The sequence below is a fragment of the Streptopelia decaocto genome (assembly GCF_964273445.1).
Source record: "Streptopelia decaocto genome assembly, contig: HAP1_SCAFFOLD_1016, whole genome shotgun sequence".
Taxonomy (NCBI): domain Eukaryota; kingdom Metazoa; phylum Chordata; class Aves; order Columbiformes; family Columbidae; genus Streptopelia; species Streptopelia decaocto.
Window position 1 is genome coordinate 19,793 of NW_028115485.1, and position 7,169 is coordinate 26,961.

Sequence of the window (7,169 nt, forward strand, 5' to 3'; positions counted from 1 at the left end):
ATTCCAGTTGAAATGTTTTCAAAGTCCCACCCGAGCGACACCCACCCCCCCCGCTCCCGCCCCGCCCGCCGCTGTGAGGCCGCTGAGCCTCGGCCGGGCCTTTTATACCCTCCCCGTCACGTGGCCCCGCCCCGCCCCTTTCGTCATCCCCACAACACCCAACCCGGGACGTGCCCGCCCCCTCCATAGCCCCCCCACTCCGTTCCCGGTCCCCCCGTGTCCCTCCCGGCTGGTGCCCGGTCCCTCCATAACCCCCGGCCGGTGCCCTCCTCGCCACCCCCGTGTCCCGGTCACCCCGCTCAGCCGGTGCCGTGTCCCCGCAGGTTCCTCACCTCCAAGGAGCAGTTCCACGCGTTCCTGCGGGCCCGGGGGGGTGGGGAGGATGGGGAGGAGGTCGAGGAGAAGAAGGAGGATGAGGATGTCGGCAGCCCCCAGAGCGAGGCCCCGCCAAACGGGTGAGGCCGGAGGAGCCGGGGCAGGACGGGAGAGCCGAGAGGAGGTGGATCAGCGGAGAAGGAGCCGGCGGAGCGGAAGCGGGTGCGGGGGCAGAACAAGAGCCGGCCGTGCATGAAACCCACCCACTACGAGCAGAACAGGCTGTGCCCGTCGGTCACGCAGGCGGGACACGGGGCTCTGGGGTGTGATGGGTGCTCAGAGCAGTTCTGGGCCAGGGCAGACCCAGGCTTACCTCACCTGTGCTGGAGGATGGTGGTGTTGTCCCAAAACTGGGTTCTTCACCCAGTTCATTAATGTCCTTTGTCTCTATGGCTCGTGTGTCTCCAACCCTGGCATGCCTGGGTGGGGAAGCAGAGGGCAGAGGTCTCACCCTGCTCTTTATCATTTTAAGGGCTGTGCAGAGAAGTGCTACTTCGGCGCGCGGTGCCGCTTCCTCCACGATGTCGGCGAGTACGTGGCCGCGAAGCCGGGCGACCTGGGCCGCAGCTGCGTGCTCTTCCAAACCTTCGGCAAGTGCGTTTACGGTGTCACCTGCCGCTTTGCCCAGTCCCACCTCGGGCCGGCTACCAGAACAACGCTGACCTGGCCAAGCAGTGGGAAGGGAAGACGCTGGTGAGGAACAACCTCTCCAAGGACCTCCAGCACCAGCTGCGCAAGGAGAAGTTTAACTTCAAGAAGGCCCATGAGTATCTCCGCGGTCTGGCCAAGCCCCACGGTGACGGTGGGAAGGGCGGCAAAGCCACCGGGTGCTCTGCAGAGGAGCAAGAGGTGCCCAACTGCACAACAGCCCAGGAGGGCCGGGGAGACGGCCCCGAATGTCCTGTGCGACCAGAGCAGGGAGAAGATCCCAAACCAGACGCCTGGCAGAGCGGCGAGGAGCCTTCCTCCATCAAAACAGCCGGCCCGGTGACAGATGAAGATCTTATAAAGCTGCGGGCATGCGAGAAGAAGAAGGTGAGAGTTCGGTTGAGGGCTGCCGTCTCTTGTCAAGTGGCTGAGATTGTGCTTGGGAAGACAGGAGGGAGCTCTGGGCTGGGTGAGAGGCAGAGGACAGAGCTGCCTGGGGACCGTGTTACTGCTGTGAGGGGCGGGATGCGGGAAGGTGAGCTCTTGGGGTCGTGGTGGTGTCCTTGGAGGGGGAGAAGCAAGAGAAGCTGCGGCTCCTTGCACGTGGAGGAGCTGAGCTGTTGGTGAGGGTGGAAACGAGCTGCTGGAAGAGTCGAGGCTGGGGCTGGTTGGTTTGCACTGCACGATGCCCTCCTCTCCTCCTCGTCACCTCCCGCCTCTCCTCCTCGTCACCTCTGTCCTTGCACCCGTTAGCCAGTCTCGCATCCCTCGGTCTGTAACTGCTTTGAGTTTTCTCCAAGCCGAGCAGTGAAAACAACTGGAGCGGTTCAGTTTCTGGTTCTTTCATCCAAACGATACGTTCTCAGGGAATATCTGAGGTTCCTGAACAAAACCGGTGATCTTCTGGTTTTCCCACTGAGTTATACTCACGGCAAGTGATAAAATTGCTGACTGGAATATCTTCCTCCATCCCTCTTGTTTCCCAGCTGGAAATCCAAGGCAAGCTCTACTTGGCTCCACTCACCACGGTGAGTAGATCATTCTCTCCTCTTGTCAAATGTTGCTGTTCCACATTTGGAGCAGGGCAGATCTGAAGAACCACGTCTCTGCTGTCTCTCCCAGTGTGGTAACCTCCCTTTCCGAAGGATCTGCAAGCGCTTCGGGGTGGACGTCACCTGCGGAGAGATGGCTGTGTGCACCAACCTGCTCCAGGGCCAGTCCTCCGAGTGGGCTCTCCTCAAACGCCATCACACCGAGGATATTTTTGGGGTGCAGGTGAGTGCTGTCACCTTGATAACCTAAAAAAATGGTAACTCACTTCTGAAGAGAAAAGCTGCTTCTTGAACTCAGGCAACTTGTCCCCTCTTTGGTAGCTGGAAGGGGCGTTTCCAGACACAATGACCAAATGTGCAGAGCTCCTGAATCAGACAATTGAAGTAGACTTTGTAGACATCGACGTGGGGTGTCCCATTGACCTGGTCTACAAGAAGGTAAGATGTTCTCTAGCACGCTTTGTGAGTCCTGTTGCTCCAAGTCTTGAGATGCTCCAAAAGTCTTGGGATGCTCCAAAAGTCTTGGGATGCTCCAAAAGTCTTGGGATGCTCCAAAAGTCTTGGGATGCTCCAAAAGTCTTGAGGTGCTCCAAAAGTCTTGAGGTGCTCCAAAAGTCTTGAGGTGCTCCAAAAGTCTTGAGGTGCTCCAAAAGTCTTGAGGTGCTCCAAAAGTCTTGAGGTGCTCCAAAAGTCTTGAGATGCTCCAAAAGTCTTGAGATGCTCCAAAAGTCTTGAGATGCTCCAAAAGTCTTGGGATGCTCCAAGTCTCAGCTGCATCCCCTGAGCAGAGAGCTGCTGTGGAGCAGCTCCAAGCAGCATCTTCACTATGCGAGGAGGCAGAAAATCTTGACTCTCCCGCTTTTTGTCCCCCAGGGAGGAGGCTGCGCCCTGATGCCTCAGACCAACAGGTTTGAACAGATGGTCCGAGGGATGAACTCGGTGAGTCGGCGCATCTGCCGGCAGCGGGGGATGAGCTGATGGAGCCGACTCCTGCCTCACCCTCCATTTCTGCAGGTGCTGGACGTCCCGCTGACTGTGGAGATACGGACGGGGGTGCAAGAGAAGATGAACATTGCTCACAAAATAACCCCCAAGATCCGCGAGTGGGGAGCCTCCATGGTCACGGTACAGGGATCATTGGCCGGTGTCCGGGGAACTCTGCGCAACACGGGGGTGACTTTACCACTCCCCGCAGCCCAGCGGCTCTTTTAAACACCTTTGCCGAGCTGCGTACGAGCTTTTAGTGTTTTCTGCTCGTGACAGTGAAAAATTCAGGTGCGGGGAGCGTTTTCGTGGGTGCTTCTGAGCTTTGCGCGCATGACAAAGGGAGATGGTCCCTGCGGTGCTCCGGGAGGGAGCTTTCAGCCCAATAAACCTCATTCCAGAGGGATCCTTGACCCCTGCCCGTGTCATTTCCTTTGCTGAAGCCCGTTATTCCCAGTCTGCTCTGCCTCCTCCGGGCGTTTTTTGGGGTCTCACTGCAGGTTTCTTCGCCAGCTCCACGGCCGGTCCCGGGAGCAGCGCTAGACGAGGGGCGCGGACTGGGACTACATAGCAGAGTGTGCCAGAATAGCCGCCCCATGCCTCTCTTGGGTAGGTGTTTCATTTTGTCACATGGAGTGGAAGTGCTGCGTGTTGAATTCAAGAGGATCAGCCTGAGGGAGGTGGAGTGTCAGCAACATCCCTGGGGGGCTCAGAACATGAGCTGCGGGGCCTCTTTGGCCAGTCTGGCTCTTGGACCCCGTGTCCTTTGTGAATTTTCTCCCATGCCTGGATTCGCTCAGCTTGACTTGCCCTCTGTATCGCTCTGAACTCCGGCTTCTCCCTTCTGGACAGGAAACGGTGATATTTTGTCTTATGAAGATGCTAATCGAGCCCTGCAGATGGGCGTTTCGGGAATCACGATCGCAAGGCAAGTGCTTGTGTTCCCCCCTGGCTTCTGAGCTCCATCAGTGCAAGAGTAAAAAGGGAATTAAATACCTGAACAGACCCGAAACACCAGAAGTTTCTTCTTGGTGAAAGTACTCTTTGAAAGTTGGTAAAATCACTTTGCATCTGTGGGAACGTCCAGCAGGTTCCTGTTGAAATTGAGATAAAGATTCAAGCGGCACTGGCGGGCAGATGAGTGCTGGAAAGCCTCTTAGATTAGTTGGCATGTTCAGAAGCATCAGTGAGGGGAATAACAATGCACTTCTTTGCTGCAGAGGGGCGCTCATCAAACCGTGGCTTTTCACTGAAATTAAGGAGCAGCGCCACTGGGATATCTCTTCCAGTGAGAGATTTGGGATCCTCAAGGACTTCACCAGCTACGGCCTCGAGCATTGGGGCTCGGACACGCAGGGGGTGGAGAAGACGAGGAAGCTCCTGCTGGAATGGCTCTCGTTCCTCTGCAGGTAACTCTGCCGGCCGGGGTCGCTCAGCACAGGAACCCGCGTTGTCCACCCACCGCACCCACCGCTGCTGCGTTTCACTGCAGGTACATCCCAGTGGGCTTATTAGAACACCTACCTCAGAAAATTAACGAGCGACCGCCTTACTACATGGGAGAGACTATCTGGAGACGCTGATGGCAAGCCAGAACGTGGATGATTGGATTAAAATAAGGTAAGAAAGCCTTGAATTTCAGTAAAATGGGTGGGAAGGGACAAGGCAGAGCACAAAGTCGCCTTATTGAAAGTTTTAGTTGAACCAGCATCCAGGAAATATGTTAAACCACCTCAACTCTAAAGAAAATTACTGTGCACTGAAAATACAGCGTGTTCCAAAGTGTGAGATAGTTCAAGTCTTAAGCGAGGCCAAATGTGATCGCGCTAGCGCTGACTTACATCATTTTGGGACCTGACCTTAATGCGGTTTGGCACGAGCAGGGTTCTGGCTCCGCACACGCACAGCGAGAGGTTGGGAGCAGCTTTTCGGAGGCTCGTGTTGGTTTTGGCACGTCCCGGCCAGCGGTGACGCCGCGGTCAGGTCACCAAACCCGGCACCGCCCCTGGGGACTCCCCGGCGAGAAGGACGTTGCCCTGACCTGGTGGGCTCGTCCCTCCGGGGCTGTGGTTTGGCGCTGAAGCTCAGCACTGTGGGTGCTTTTGTGCAGCAGCCTTCATTTCTAGGGAGATTAAAGTCTTGATTTGAGACACCTGAGTGTAGTCACCATCGCTATAGAGCCACGGGGCCATCAAACAACTGTGTATGGTGCACTGAACACAAACCTCTCCTTATTTTTTTGTTTTATTCTTCTCTTTCTTCCAGCGAGATGCTTCTGGGCCCTGTACCTACCAGCGTCACCTTCCTGCCCAAACACAAGGCCAATTCCTACAGACAGGGCTGAGGAGCCCTTTCCCGCGGCTGCGAGTCGAGCGGAGGCGTCGAGGGGCGGGTTGGCTCCAAAATGAAATAAAGGTCGATGTTTTTAGAAGCCCGGTTGTCTTCACGCCCCCAACGAGAGTCCTCGCCGCGAGTGGGCACACGGGCTCAGCCAGCCTCGCGGCCAGCGGTGCCTCGCTAATAGAGAACAGTGCGATTAATTAACAGCATACGGGCCACTGCAGAGCTCTGGCCTCTGGTTTGCAGCAGGAGTTGTCCCAGCTCACATAGTGGGAGCAAAAGCCCTCTTGTTCCTCCCAGGATGTCCTTGGTGGTGCCAAATGGTCCATGTATGATGTACTGACCCGATCCCGGGGTCCTGCAGAGCACAAATAGTCCCAGCACCTGGGCAGATGTGCAGCATCCAGCCCGTTTTTTGGGGAGCACACAGTGGTGGGTTCCGTCTCCTCCCAAGTGTCACGAAAGCTCAGCCCCTCCGAGGGGGATCCAGGGCTGCTCGGGTTTCCTGGTCAGGGGACTGCTGGAGTGAGGTCTGGGAACACGCGCTGTGTGACACCCCCTCGCGTCCCTTTTTCCTGTCTCTGCATCACTGCAGCGCACAGAAGCACAGGCAATGGTCACAAACGTGTTCACTATCACTGCAGCGCACAGAAGCACAGGCAATGGTCACAAACGTGTTCACTATCACTGCACAGAAACACAGGCAATGGTCACAAACGTGTTCACTATCACTGCAGCGCACAGAAACGCACGGAATGGTCACAAACGTGTTCACTATCACTGCAGCGCACAGAAACACAGGCAATGGTCACAAACGTGTTCACTATCACTGCAGCGCACAGAAACACAGGCAATGGTCACAAACGTGTTCACTATCACTGCACAGAAACACAGGCAATGGTCACAAACGTGTTCACTATCACTGCACAGAAACACAGGCAATGGTCACAAACGTGTTCACTATCACTGCACAGAAACACAGGCAATGGTCACAAACGTGTTCACTATCACTGCAGCGCACAGAAGCACAGGCAATGGTCACAAACGTGTTCACTATCACTGCAGCGCACAGAAACACAGGCAATGGTCACAAACGTGTTCACTATCACTGCACAGAAACACAGGCAATGGTCACAAACGTGTTCACTATCACTGCAGCGCACAGAAGCACAGGCAATGGTCACAAACGTGTTCACTATCACTGCACAGAAGCACAGGCAATGGTCACAAACGTGTTCACTATCACTGCAGCGCACAGAAACACAGGCAATGGTCACAAACGTGTTCACTATCACTGCAGCGCACAGAAACGCAGGCAATGGTCACAAACGTGTTCACTATCACTGCACAGAAGCACAGGCAATGGTCACAAACGTGTTCACTATCACTGCAGCGCACAGAAACGCAGGCAATGGTCACAAACGTGTTCACTATCACTGCAGCGCACAGAAACGCAGGCAATGGTCACAAACGTGTTCACTATCACTGCAGCGCACAGAAACGCAGGCAATGGTCACAAACGTGTTCACTATCACTGCAGCGCACAGAAACACAGGCAATGGTCACAAACGTGTTCACTATCACTGCAGCGCACAGAAGCACAGGCAATGGTCACAAACGTGTTCACTATCACTGCAGCGCACAGAAACACAGGCAATGGTCACAAACGTGTTCACTATCACTGCAGCGCACAGAAACACAGGCAATGGTCACAAACGTGTTCACTATCACTGCAGCGCACAGAAACACAGGCAATGGTCACAAACGTGT

At 55.5% G+C, this 7,169-nt stretch overlaps 1 pseudogene across 1 annotated transcript; it reads left to right on the forward strand.

The window, feature by feature from the left end:
- Positions 1-323: 323 nt before the first annotated feature.
- On the forward strand, positions 324-5,490 carry LOC309452730 (tRNA-dihydrouridine(47) synthase [NAD(P)(+)]-like; annotated as a pseudogene). The gene is made up of 12 exons (XR_014186718.1): positions 324-618; positions 848-1,410; positions 2,010-2,051; positions 2,146-2,298; positions 2,397-2,513; positions 2,949-3,014; positions 3,090-3,200; positions 3,573-3,668; positions 3,912-3,987; positions 4,280-4,468; positions 4,552-4,679; positions 5,325-5,490. The product of XR_014186718.1 is annotated as a tRNA-dihydrouridine(47) synthase [NAD(P)(+)]-like (transcript).
- The last annotated feature ends 1,679 nt before the right edge of the window (positions 5,491-7,169 follow it).